General features: G+C 42.0%; 1 protein-coding gene across 2 annotated transcripts in view; it reads right to left on the bottom strand.

Moving 5' to 3' along the window:
• Window positions 1-14,350, bottom strand: part of LOC126199125 (inversin-like) — a 91,185-nt gene that overhangs the window by 67,855 nt on the left and 8,980 nt on the right. The window contains exon 1 of one of the 2 annotated variants that reach the window (XM_049935890.1): window positions 10,265-10,354. The exons of the other annotated variant lie outside the window; for it this stretch is intronic. The gene's annotated coding sequence lies outside the window, so the exon portion shown is untranslated. Of the gene's footprint in view, window positions 1-10,264; window positions 10,355-14,350 lie in introns of those variants that run through there. 2 annotated transcript variants of the gene reach the window in all.

Below are 14,350 nucleotides of genomic sequence, written 5' to 3'. Positions count from 1 at the left end.
CTTTTTGCCCTCAGCTTAACTCGTGGCAGACGTAAAGGTATGTTACCCGAAAAATCCGGTCGTGTTCCACAGGATGAGTCAAAGAGGACTTTACAACTTTCGAATCATACAGAAATTTAATGAAGAAACACAGGATTGGTAGCTCTATCATTTTGTAGCAAACAACCTAAAATTACACATAAGTGTCAAGTGTCATATTGGTTCGGTGCGAATACCATACGTGAAGCGACAAACATCCCACACTCATTACAGCAAATTCGACATAACTTTTGCAAAGACAGAGTAGGTTCGATTTTTCAGGTCGGTTAAATTGTTTTGTAGGGGATACACACGGTCTTTAATAAAACCCCAGAGAAAGAGGTCCAGATGCGTTAAGTCCGGAGAACGAGGTGGCCATGGCTCTTCACAGCTAGTCCACCGACCTCGGAAGCGATTATCGAGGAAACCTCGAACTTCCGTGGAAAAATGAGGTAGTGCAAGGTCTTGCTGGTGGCCGAACACCGTTGCAATGTTCGTGGCGAAATGCGGTACTGATGCACTATGTGAATCAAATTTTTTTGAGGTTGTCGCAACAAAATGGCACAACAACCGATTGTTTAAGTTATCTTCATAAATTTCAGTATCATTAAAAACTTGTATAAAGTCATGTTTAACATGCTCTTTACAATAGATTTTCTTGTTTCACTCTCGGCAAAGCCTCCGTGCAAAATCGTCACCGCCTGAAAAGTAAGGCATATCTTATCTACACACATCAACACAAGTTTTGTACCACCTCGGTTCCGAGAGTTCCGGAACCTGTACAGAAAATTGGAATAGAGATCTACATAAACATCATTTCCGACCTTTTTATTGCTCATGGAAACACACATTGCATATTGTACCACTATACAGCTAGGATTTCAGAGGTGGTGGTCCAGATTGCTGTACTCGCCATGGACGTCGGGAGTGAAGTTGCGCACAGTCGAAACACGACGTCCTGTGACTGCACGAAAAGCATTATTCAACATGGTGGCGTTGCTGTCAGATCTCCTCGAAGCCATAATCCGTTGGTAGCGGTCATCCACTGCAGTAGTAGCCCTTGGGCGGCTTGAGCGAGGCATGACATCGACAGTTCCTGTCTCTCTGTATCTCCTCCATGTCCGAACATCGCTTTCGTTCACTTTGACACGCCTGGACACTTCCCTTGTTGAGAGCCCTTTCCCTCACAAAGTAACAATGCCGACGCGATCGAACCGCGGTATTGCCCGTATAGGCATGGTGAACTACGAGTACAGACACGAGCCGTGTACCTCCTTCCTGGTGGAATGACGAACTGATCAGCTGTCTGACCCCATCCGTCTAATAGGCTCTGCTCATGCATGGTTGTTTACATCTTTGTGCGGGTTTAGTGATATCTCTGAACAGAAAGGGAACACAATATCCACAGTCAACGTCTATCGTCAGGAGTTCTGGGAACTGGGGTGATGCAAAACTTTTTTTGATGTGTGTATTTCTTAGTCCACAGTATGCGGGTCATTTGGCTCTTTTTAAAGAAAGCTTTAATTTTTACAGACGGTCAGAAAAACTCGAAGTCTAAAACTTGCTATAAATAGTGTACTACAATATTACCTACATTTTTTCGCGTGTAGCGTAATCAGTTTTTTGTGCTTTATTCCGTCACTTGTTAAGTTTCAGTGGTAGCCAGGTACGCACCTTCGTTAATCTTTACAGGTAGCCTGTTAGTGGGCTTCGAATAATAATTCCGACTTGTCACAGTTTGCTAACAGTACTAATTGTATTAAATCAGATTTACGTTCTGCATTTGGAATACCAATCAGTGTACGCACTTGACCCAAAATAGATAGAAGTGGAGAACCCAAATCATCCAATGCTCAATTAAAATTGCTTTCCTTTTCAAATTGAATGTCATACATGACTGCCCTATTACTACCTCGAAAAATGTTCACTGGAACACAATTACAGCAATAGCCACGTTTGTCTTCTAACGAACGAGAGTGAATGGTGGCTGAAATAATGGTGGCATTAGGGAACAAACTGAGGGAAGGATAAATGTAGCAAAGACAAAATCGCAAACTATTTCATTTCACCAAGTATTTCAGTGCACGGGGAGAATCATTTGCTAACAGATGTGGCGGACAACATTGATGCTATCACACAAAAATTAATCCTATGGAAAAAACGGGCTGGATGCTTAACATACAGAACGTTTCCCGGGAATCAACGAAGTCATTTGTGGACTAAACATGACGGAACATGTTTGAATAATTGAAACACTTCTCAAATATATTTAAGACTTTGCACAGTGAAGAATGATTTCGATTCATTTGTCACACCGTTCTCGATTTTTGCTGCTGATGTACCTCCTCATTACCTCTAGCTTGAGCTGACAGACGTACTGCGTTGCTCCTGGCTCAATCTTTTGTCCAATTCAGGAATTTTCAGGACACTTATGAAATGTTACCCCAAGAGGAATATACTCGAATAGAAAGAAAAGTCGCAGCAGTTATTTCAGTACGTCTACAATGATCGATACTCTCGGATATTCAAAGAGATGCTGACGATGGGTTCCAAGAATGCTCACAATGGATCACAAGATTCAAAAAAAGGCCAATTCACCTGAATTGTTGGAGTGTTGTGAGACCGACGAGTAGGCGTATCTCTCGCGGATCGTTACGGGGGACGAAAGCTGGGTGCACCGCTTTGCGCCGGAAACAAAACGGCTGTCCATGGAGTGACGTCATCCTCATCCACCATCAAAGAAGAAATTCAAGACAACCCCTTCTGCCGAAATAGTCATGGCAACTGTGGTGTCACCGCCAGACACCACACTTGCTACGTGGTAGCCTTTAAATCGGCCGCGGTACGTTAGTATACGTCGGACCCGCGTGTCGCCACTATCAGTGATTGCAGACCGAGCGCAGCCACACGGCAGGTCTTGTCTAGAGAGACTCCTTAGCACTCGCCCCAGTTGTACAGCCGACTTCGCTAGCGATGGTTCACTGTCTACATACGCTCTCATTTGCAGAGACGACAGTTTAGCATAGCCTTCAGCTACGTCATTTGCTACGACCTAGCAAGGCGCCATATTCAGTTACTATAAGCAATATCTTCAAGAATGTATTCTGAACAGATAATAATGTGATTCATGTACCGTCAAGAGCGAAGTTCATCATTAATGGATTAAAGTTAACTATCAAACTAATTATGTCCGCTTTCTGAATTCTCATTCCTTGTCATGTTCCAGACCTCACGTCAGTATAGTTCTTCCCTCCTCACGCCAGCCTGCGTGAGCTAAAACGCGTGCATTTCGGTCCCCACTCGTAACACGATGTTGGCTCTTCTGCTAACACAAAAGCAACAGTCTTCTAGGATTGTGTCATTCTCATGGATGTGATGCCAACAGAGTCAACCATCAACTCAGAGGCATACGTGACGACTCTGAATGAACTCGAGAACCGTTTCCGACGTGTTCCATCGGACAAGAACCCAGCGGAAAACTTGCTCCAACACGATAAAACACGCCCACACCCAAGTCTGAGAACCCGGGAATGCATCGCCAAATTGGGTTGGGTATCTTTTCCTCATCCGCCCTACAGTCCAGACCTGGCACCCACGGACTTTCGTCTCTTTAGGCCGCTTAGAGATTCTCTGCAGGCAAAACACTTTGAAGATAACAAGAGTGTCAGTCATGCAATCAAAACATGCCTACGCCTACAGGACAAGATGTTTTACCATCAGGGAATACATGCTCTTCCACAACGTTGGCGTACGGCTATAGAACGTAATGGAGACTACATAGAAAAATAGGACATGGACAAGACATGTTGATCTGTATTGTCACCAAATTCTGACTCCTAAGAATAGATATGTTTTGAGAAAAAAAATATGGGACATTACTAATTGAACGACCCTCAGATTCACACCACGAGAGGCAGAGGGGAAAGTGTGTGGTGGGAGTCTCCGTGATTGCACGATGTTTATTAGAAAGGAGTGTAGCCTCCCCATAGAGTCGGCCCACGAATACGCAGAAAGGGATCGGATGTAAAGCTGCAAATCTGCTCCCAGAGGGGGTCACTGTAAGGGGGGGGGGGGCGCTCCCCCCCTCCCATCCAAACGATCGGCAAAAAAAATTTACCTAATAAGCAGCGGCGCCAAGATCAGCTAGAAAGTCGTGGATGGCAGAGATCAAGCGTGGCGGGTAAACACCGAGTGGTAGCCTGAAGGCCACTCACTGAGAACGTACATAACTAAATTTGGGCGATGGAAGACCGTTCAATAAAGCAGAGAGCCCGATAGATGGCCATCAATTCCGCAGTAAACACCCTACAGTTGTCAATATTGCTACCAACTTGAGATAGCGGACACTACAAGTGATTCCAAAATAAGTTTCTCATAATATTTCAGTAATCGTTAACTCCGCACTTCTGCTCTATTTGATGGTGCCTACTAGTTCATGTTAGCAGCAGGCAGAAATCGGCAAATATCGGTCGATGCCACAGATTCGAGCAGTTCTGCCAACCACCTTGTCCTGAGTTTCCATTTTGGGTGCCTATAAAACTTGCACACGAAACAACACTTCAGGAAAGCATTTAGACAATGGGGCATACATTATATTCCATAACATGAATTGGTGATGTACAGTATGAGGAATTTGATTACTCAAACAGTCGGGCTACGACTCAAACAATTTGAGAAGAGTATGTCAAAGGAGCAATAATGTACGACGGCATAGCACAAAAGAACAGTTTTCCGCTGTTTGTTGGGCGCTACTGCAGCGCGGTAACCAAAGAACGAAACCTGTAACCCCACAGGGTTGAGTTTTTTTGCCTCTCTCACTACTTTCCGTGTCCCCTACACATTAAAACTCACGAACTCTGATACATATTTAAAAAAGAAAATGGCAATTTTAGAGTCTTGCCCTTCTGGGATATATTTCTCCAGACACCAATGCTAATATTCAAACAAATAATGTGACACTTTGAGGTGGGGGATGTTTTGAACCACGCTTGCCTAGATAACGGTAGAGGTCGAGTCTCACCCATCACGTTTACTACATTGCCAACCTCAGGAAATAACTGCGCTGCAGATATCATCTAATTCTTTGTATACTGTGCTTTGCTTTGTTCGTGCGTTGCTCGTTGTTTTTTTATTTGCAAGTGAGTTAAGAGACTAAACTTGGTTCATGACAGGGTTCCAGTACGATCTTCAGAACACCAGATGGAATTTGCGATCCGTAAGAGCTTCCACAGGAGCACAGATACGGACGTTGGCTCCCAGCCCTGCGAGAGGAGGCAGTGTTTGTTCCAGCCCTTCACCACACGTCGCGGACGTGGCTCTGTTTCGCAGCGTCTCCGTCTTAACAAATTGAGCAGTCCACACAGAAATGGCGTGGTGGGGACGTGTCACTTTGTTGTCTGCGTCACGTCTCTTTGTTGCCACGAGTGATGCACTAGAGGGATACGTGGCGAAGAAGTCCAAGTGGCGCGCTGCCGTTTTCATTAATTTGAAGTCATCCGATGTGCCTGAAAAAACTTATGTAGATGAAGCAAAGCTACTTACGTCTCAGTAGGCAGTTTCTCAGCGAAACTTTTATTTACAATGAAATGAATACCCTTAGCTGCATACAGAAGTCAACGGGGACAGTTGAAAATGTGTGCCACGACCGGGACTCGAACCCGGGTTCTCTTGCTTACATGGCAGACGCTCTATCCATCTGAGCCACCGAGGGCACAAAGGATAGAGCGACTGCAGGCACTTATCTCTGGCACGCCTCCCGTGAGACCCAAATTCCCAACTTATTGTCCCGCACTACATTCATAGTGCCCCTGCCCATCATACTCATTACTCTCGGCTTATTGCCGATTCCCGTAAGAGTTCGGGCACTGTTTGTGCATCCGCACAGAAGAATATGGTCAAATGGCCAGTGACCCTTAATATATATGAAGATGGTATCTGTTCTTTCGGACAGATACTATCTTCATATATAAACTTATTTTTCACGTAAAGAATTAATTAAAAATCACTGTTTTGGGATTTGCGCATGTTCTGCACTAAGCAATCTTTCTGATCTGTATTTGAGGAAATCATGTGGAAAAAAATCGATCTTTCATTATCGCATAGACCGATATCACAGCTTTATGATAAACTGGTTTTATTTTCGTTGTTCCCCACAGTTATTGTGATGCTTCCCAAATAAGTAACCCATCAGGCACATTCTGAAGAACTTGCAGTGAAGTATATAATCGTTGACCAGTTTACATTTGATAGGTTTTAAGAAATAGTTTGCTGTGTACGAGGTATAGCTGACACACCAAACTTATTTCTAACGGTGGAAGGAGACCAATACCTCTTCCAGTCCCCAGTTAGTGAGAACTTTGGTGTTTGCCTGCGACGAGGTATGGCGCGTTAACACTATATGTTATAGCTGCGCACTCTGCAGGACTGTAGCTGGTGTTTCTATTTAGTATGTGATTTATGAAGTCAGTTACAATCACACCCAAGTTAATATTGCATTAAAGGTAATTTTCATTTTCAGATTAGAGAAATCAGTGTGAATGGCTCGTGTCCCATGAATAGTATGGCAAAGAGGGTTCTTTGCCACTTTGTTTGTGTAGGTTGCATAGATTAATGGGCAAACATGATTTATTTACGACCCCCCTGGAGATAATCCACTACTCTGAGAAACCCATCACCACTCCCCCACCCCTCTGTGAAATCCCCAACCTCTCCCTGACTCCCACACCAATACAAGAAAATATTTAATATCGACGAATTGAGTAATTAATTAAATCAATAAATTAACTAACCCTCCCCTTCTGGGAAATCCTCTAGGCTCCTCCTCTCCCCCACTTGGAAAGTGGAAGGAAAAAGACTCAGTCTGTGCTGAGAGGAAGGATCTCACAACATGAAATTGAAATCAATGCCAATGACATAGCAAAAGATATACGGTTTATTTCTAAAATTCAAGTTGCAGGGCTTTGATCTGATGGAAAAAGCTCATCATTCTCTGCAGTTTCTTGAATTTTCAAAGATGCAGGTATTGGGAAATACATCGATCATGAAAGAAATACCATCATGAAATCGTCGTCAACATAACTAACGGTACATAATTACATTGATAAAACGTTTCCGATCGCATCTTCGCACCGACCGCAGAGTATACGTGACGGAGGCCACGAGGATCACGTCTTTGTGCGTCCATGTAACAGTTGCTTCACTGTTACAGTACCATGTGCTATCACCTCTAGCTGGAACAGGACTGGAAGTCTGCACATGCATGAACCCCTCTGAAGTGGCTACTTCCTGTCGAACAAAGCAACAGGTGGTGGCAACCATTTTATCTTTGAGGCCTAAGAAACCACCACCGCTCTCTCTCTCAAGTGGCTACTTCCTGTCTGTGAATTGTGTGTGCAATCACAAAGACCACAATGTTCCTCCCACACTCACAACCCATCATGCAGACCAGGTGCTGGTAGTAGGTATATCCCTCTGTTCCCACACTTCCGTTGCTTTGGAAACCAATAGCGGATGGAAGGAAAGCATTCCAGAAACCACCTTGAAAACTCCCTTGTTGTGAACAAAATAGCAAATACCTGGGAAACCTCCAGCATCTATTCGAAATACGTCCCCCACTCTATCAAATTGGGTAATTAACTCAATACTCTCTGTTTGAGACAGTTTTTCCTAGCATACTATTGGTGGATTCTAGGACCGGTAAATGCTGCAGCGGGGAATTCCGAGATTCGATCCCGCAACTGCCTAGTTTCCAAACACTATTCTTACCCAAGGTGACATTAGCAAAGTTTTTATAGGTCATACTTTTACTCCATTAGATGTTACAAAAATAATGAGGGGGGGAGGGAGGAAGGGAGTGAGGGAGGGAGGGAGGGAAGGGAGGGGGAGAGGGAGGGAGGGAAGGGAGGGGGGGAGGGAGGGAGGGAGGGAGGGAGGGAGGGAGGGAGGGAGGGAGGGAGACTGCTGTCAACGAAGCCTCTTACCCCATTACACTATCTTAGTTCTAGAATGCTAATTACAGAAATACAATAAAGGAGATATTTATAAACTGTCATTCGGTATCAATGCATTGTAGGTGTTGTGCTTCTGAATTTCGTTGTGCAATGTAAGTTCATGTGCTATGTTTCTCCTTGTTATAGATCTCTTCCTGGTTAGTGACGGACGGACAACTAGATAGTCTTCTAACTATGGAATGTGAAGGGATTTCATGGGAATTAGCAGGTGTCTGTGACTTGGAACTTAGCTGGCATCTTCTTACTCTAGCAAACGTAGGCTAACATGCAAGATCGCACGTAACATAAGTAACAGATGCAAGGGCTTTTTAATTATAATTACGCCCTTTAGTTTTTGGCACATGTGATAACGACTAAGTGGTGGGAGGGCTTCGCTGATGGGAAGCTATGATCAGTCATGTGAAACAACACCCAGCTGGTGTGAGTATAGACATACCACAATTTTTCATATACTATACTTCTATAAATGATGATCACACTACTTGTCAGGAATGTTATATTGTTGGAATGTAAAGTTACAGTGGTTACTGCTCTGACGTCTCACCAGACGCATGTAGGAAGTGATGAGATTAGTATTCATGTAAAAAATTACGTATGTTTAGTCATCACGGGAGCATAGGTCTGATGTGGGGAATAGTGATTTCAACACACTGAGAAATACATTCGACCGTAAGGGGCGCTAGATTCATTTCATAAACACCTGCACACTACACCAATGCAAGGGTTCAACTGGACACACGGGACGGGCAATACGGCTGTATCCAGAAGATACCAAGAATGTCCTCTCATCAGCTCCTGTAAACAGGTCCTCACACATGTTATTTGTCGCACTATCGACAGAAATGTTTATTACAGAACACCAATCCACATCAGTAATGTCTTTCCAACCTTTCCATCCGTTGGAGCACTGTTGATCATCGCATAGTGCCGGATGCCTGTCCTTTACCTGAGAGAGTCTTGGAGGGATGCAGCTTCCAGAAGTGCTTGAAAATGCCTGCACTCTATTCTGAAATCTGATTAGCTGGAAGAATTAAATGTCAAGTAATTTCCGAGAAGTGAGGAGAACCCAGACACCTGGTGTGTCTTGTGTGTGTGTGTGTGTGTGTGTGTGTGTGTGTGTGTGTGTGTGTGTGTGTTTTCCCACAATTTCTTCGGACACTATACACATATAAACAATAAACGGAAATGTGTATGTGTTGGAGTGCAAAGTGACAGAGTTCCGACATGTGCAAAGGAATGTCAGCATTCCGACATGTGCAAAGAAAATGACTATGTCCAGTCGTAAGGGAGGTATGGATCTGACATGGGAAACTCTAACTTCAACATATCGATACCTGGTAAGGAGAAAGAAAGATTTTATCTGGAAAATTATGTGCAGTCATAAGAATTATACAGATCTACATGGAAAACTGATGTTTCCAGAGCCACAGTCATCAGAAAAAGTATTTCTGATACTTTGCTCACTGGCGAAGGTCACCAGATTGGCATTACGATCATAATATTTAATTGTAATTACACAGATAAGTATGTGGTTCGTTTCCTAGAACGATTCTGCCTGCTTTGTGGGTGCGTGGCGGGGGTAGCTGAAACGAATGGACATTTCTGGCTAAAGGGGTGAGCTGCTGCTAAGCCTCCAGAACCCATCAGACGGGGTACAGGAATGCATTTGATGTCACAATGTCGATTCATGGGTTTAATCGCTTCAAAGAAACCAGAAATAGCACAAATCTGGCTAGTTATATCTGAGAAGTTAAACCAATGAGCGATGGTAGCAGCAGTTTCATTGCAATCTGAAGATAGTGACTATAAAGCTTCACAGACCTGGTGTGACACCTTCAAGGGAAAGCATAGGACTCTGTAGTGACATTTTACCAAATATGTCGAAGAATTATGGCAAACAGCAGAGACGTTTCAATATCAAACATCTGCTATAATTCCGCACTTCAATCTGGATTTTGTGGTCAGCACACATCAACATCACATCAGCAATAAATAAACGCTGACGCATCGAGATGAAAAATTCACGGAACTTATTGTCAACCAATTAAATTTCCTGGCACATGTATACATCGCGCAATACCCCATGTACGTAACCTGCAGTTGTATAACAGCAAACTGCACTCTTGATTGAACATGTCTGCGATTTTGTTTTTAATGTTTCATTACAGTGGAATCTAACTTCTTGTGTAAAAATTGAGACTACAGACTAAGACATATACTTTTTCAGATGACTGTACCATCATCTGACGACACAGCAGAGATCGCTACATCCATCTGGTAAGGAATATGAGTGTTATGTCTCAAGAGAGCAGCAGAGGCTAACCGGGATGGCCTGTGAAAGCAGTCATCTGAAAATAGCATAAAATTTGATATTAAGAAATTACATAACGAGGTAGATTCCATTGTAATGAAAGATTAAAAACAAAATCGCAAACATGTTCAGCCAAGTTTGCCATTTGCCATCATACAACTGCACGTTACCTACATGGGGTATTACGCGATAGGTCAGCAATGGTAAACGTGACAGAATAGCGAATGAGAGTAATTGTCTGTTTCCTTGTTATCAATGGCATTTCAATATGAAAAACAGTCATAAGTGTCAGACACCAGACCACAGCACACAATGTATTTAGCACCAATCAGAAGTCAGGAACATGACCTTTTTGTACCAACAAATACTTCACAACTAATTCAAAGAGCAGTTAAGATATGTTCACCAAAGGTAGTCTCTGCAGTGATGCATATTGCAGAGCACAGATCGCACAGGTTCACAAAACTCGAACACTTAAAGTTACTTCTCAGATACGCATATTCTTTCTCCCATTGCTCCATCTGAATGTGGAATAGCGATATAGATCTACTAGCAGTTAAGTAAGTTAACCTCCACAATGTTTTGTATGCAGTCTTACTGCCCATCTAGAATATACTGAAGCAAGGCAGCATCGAAGTATTTAGCATCACACATAACACACATCTCTCACTTCCGATGTGAGTTAGTGCAAAAAAATCTGCTACAGTAATCCCTACACATATGAGGTCGCTTTGATTCAGTTCGTGTAGTACCACTCCAGCATTTGTAGTAGAAGATAATGATGATTCAATAGATTTAAACTGTAGGCCCCATGGCAAACTCAAGATTACAATAGGTACCCAGCTAACTGTAGGATTCTCAGTCAGTTGTACAAAAGCAACGCACACATTCTCTTGATGGTTGGCAGTATTGCTTTTCATATAATACGGTAGTGGTGCTTGAGGAGGAGGAGGTTGGTGTTTAACATCCCATCACCATACAAGTACTAGCCATGACATCTTTGATGATGTCATAATCTGACATCCAAAATGTTTGTTCCAATATTGTGGAACTGTGATTATCCCCCCCCCCCAAATCATCATCAACGTAGGCCAACTAGTCATGAAGTGAAACCAGCAGTTGTGCTCCATACTCCAAAGTGTGAGGTTGACCACCACCACCACCACCACCACCACCACCACCACCACCCCAAGAAAGTGACTAGCACATTTGATCAAATTCTGTTTGTAGGAAGAAGGGTTAGAGTTCTATGTTTTGTCTACATCGACATCAATTTTCCATCACACCAAGGTGTGCCTATAGTGAAAATTGGTGTCAGTTAAAATGTTATACTGACACCCATCAAAAGAATGTCTGGGTCGCTGTGGTACAACTGGTTAAGAAACCTCCAGTTAGCTGGGAACCTATTACAATCTGAATTCGCCACGAAGCCTAGTCTTTAAATCTATTGAATCATCATCTACTACTACTACTGCTGCTGCACTGTACAATCTTCCTTACAGTTCATCCGAAATGAGAGGTAGATAGTGTGGAGTTTATCAAGATATCACTGCTATTTCACTATTCCACCTGCAGATAGAGTAATGGGAGAAAGTAAATGTGTGTCTGAGAAGTAACTAAGCATTCAAATGTGGTGAATCTGTGCAATCCTTATTATGCAATATAAATCACTATGAAGAGACTACTTGTGTTGGATGTACCTCAACTGCTCTCTGATTAAGTTGTCAAGTATTTGCTGAAACCTGAAGACAGTGTTCCTGACTTCTGGTCAGCATTACATACAAGTTCTGTAAATGATGAATGAGTGTTTTTTCTTTTTCTTTGTGATAAGTAGGAAATTTATTTGGATTCCTTGTTCTATCTCTATTGCGAACTTTATGTTTTTGTGTAATGTGTTTATCTCTGCATACAGTAGTTGTATTTTCTGGTTCATATACCAAGCAGTGTATGCCAGCCATGTATCTCCACCAATACATTTTCCTGGTACTATATTCTGAAAAATTCTTTTATTTTGTTCAGGAATATATTTGCAAACTTTCCTGAAATTATGACCCCATTGGCAATCCTGCTCCTTTTAGGTAGAATTCTTTGTTGAATTCAAAGTAATTTTGGCCACTAATGAGGTGCAGGCGTGAGTTTATCTCTGTTACACATTCTTGTGGTAACTGATTGTAAATGAGATCAACATAGCTGTGTCTGGGATTTGTGTTTTATTTGATTTGTTATTTCTTCTGTGATTTTTACTTTTCTGTAATTTTGTAATTTATACTGTTATGCTAGTATATTTAGCATATGCCTGGCGAGGGTAGTGATGGTGCTTTTCTGTTGTTTACTATGGGTCTCACAGGGGTATTTTCCTTATGAAGCTTTGGTTTGCTCTCGGGTTCTGGGGCATTAGGTTTAATGTGTCTCATATGAGCTTTTTATCTTGTAGTGAGTTCAGTTGTCTACAGCACTTTTTTATTTATTAATTTATTTATTTTGGAACCTGTTTGTTGGATCTGACTTTGGTTTTTTGATTTTATTTTGTGAAATGGATTCTTGTTTATCTGTAAGGACAGCTGTATTCCTTGTCTGTCTTTGTTATGATTATGTGGTCTCTGTGTAGCATTTCTCTAAGAGTTTTCAGAGTTTTAGTTTCTGTGGTCATTTGCCTTGTCTTATTGTGTTCATGTCTTGTATCTGTGATGTTTTTAATTTCTTTTCGTATCAGTTTTCTCATTAGGCCTAAGTTCATGGTGTTTATGTAATTCCTCTGTTCCTGAGTTACACACAATTATTAAGATGGCAAAAAATTATAGATACCAAGAATCCCCAGTAACAAAACTGAACAAGAAATACAGAAAAACATAAAAATAAGAAACATACCACCACACAAATCCAGAGATCCACATCGCCCAAAACAAACACACACACCGCCATCGCCACCACAACCCCCCCCCCCCCAACAAGAGAACACCATAGAAACTCAACAGGCAAACAGGTACACACAGTCATATGAATATAAACTAACACACGGAAGTGGGAACATCCCCAAGAACCAAGAAATAAAAATAGCATAGCAAAGCAATAACTCTACATAGAAATGACTAAAAAAGCAAGATCACATGGACATGTACCAAAAAATCTGCCATTTACCAAGTCCAGTGTAACAGCTGTGATGCTCTGTACCTAGGGCGGACAGGTATAAGGAATACAAAAGAGCATGGAAATCTGGCACCAGCCATTCAACATTTACATAACACCTGTGTCGAGAAAACCACCACCCAATCACAACAGAAAAGAACATGAAAATAGTTTCATTAACAAGAAGTATCTCTTACACCTACAAGAAAACTTCAAAGTTCAAAAAGCAATAATAGCGAAGAAATACACTTTAAATGAGCATACACACACAGCAACCTGACGCTATTTAAACTAATAAAACACACTGTTGAAAAAGAGAACACCCATAGATAACACTAAATAATATCAAACTAGGCAATATCCCCAACTCTGGATCACCCACCACTCTAACACACACACACACACACACACACACACACACACACACACACACACACACACACACACAGAGAGAGAGAGAGAGAGAGAGAGAGAGAGAGAGAGAAACTAGAATTATAACAAAAAAGGAAATAAAACAGGAAGTAAAGAAAATAAAAAGGAGTATTTTACAGAAGGAAAAATATATGAATAAAAATGAAATAAAAAATCAAAACATTTACATAAACGAAAATGCTTTGTAGGAAAAACATTCTTACTCTCTCTTCCTCGTCGGAAAATATAAATACTAACATAGCGGTAGCAGACGCGTTCACCACTATAAAAACAAACAAAAGACTAACGTACCCTGCAATAGCAAAACAAAACACATAAGTGTCACAAAACAAACACACAAGTGAAACAGCAGTGTGCAAATGCGAATACTCAACACAAACACGTGGAAGGCGAAGAAGAGAGGTTGACAAAAGGTCTAGACAACGACGCAATATAGTAGTAACTGCTGCCAACA

Source organism: Schistocerca nitens, chromosome 1 (assembly GCF_023898315.1).
Source record: "Schistocerca nitens isolate TAMUIC-IGC-003100 chromosome 1, iqSchNite1.1, whole genome shotgun sequence".
Taxonomy (NCBI): Eukaryota; Metazoa; Arthropoda; class Insecta; order Orthoptera; family Acrididae; genus Schistocerca; species Schistocerca nitens.
Note: the sequence above shows the minus strand (reverse complement) of the source record. Positions and strands in the feature narration are given on the sequence as shown.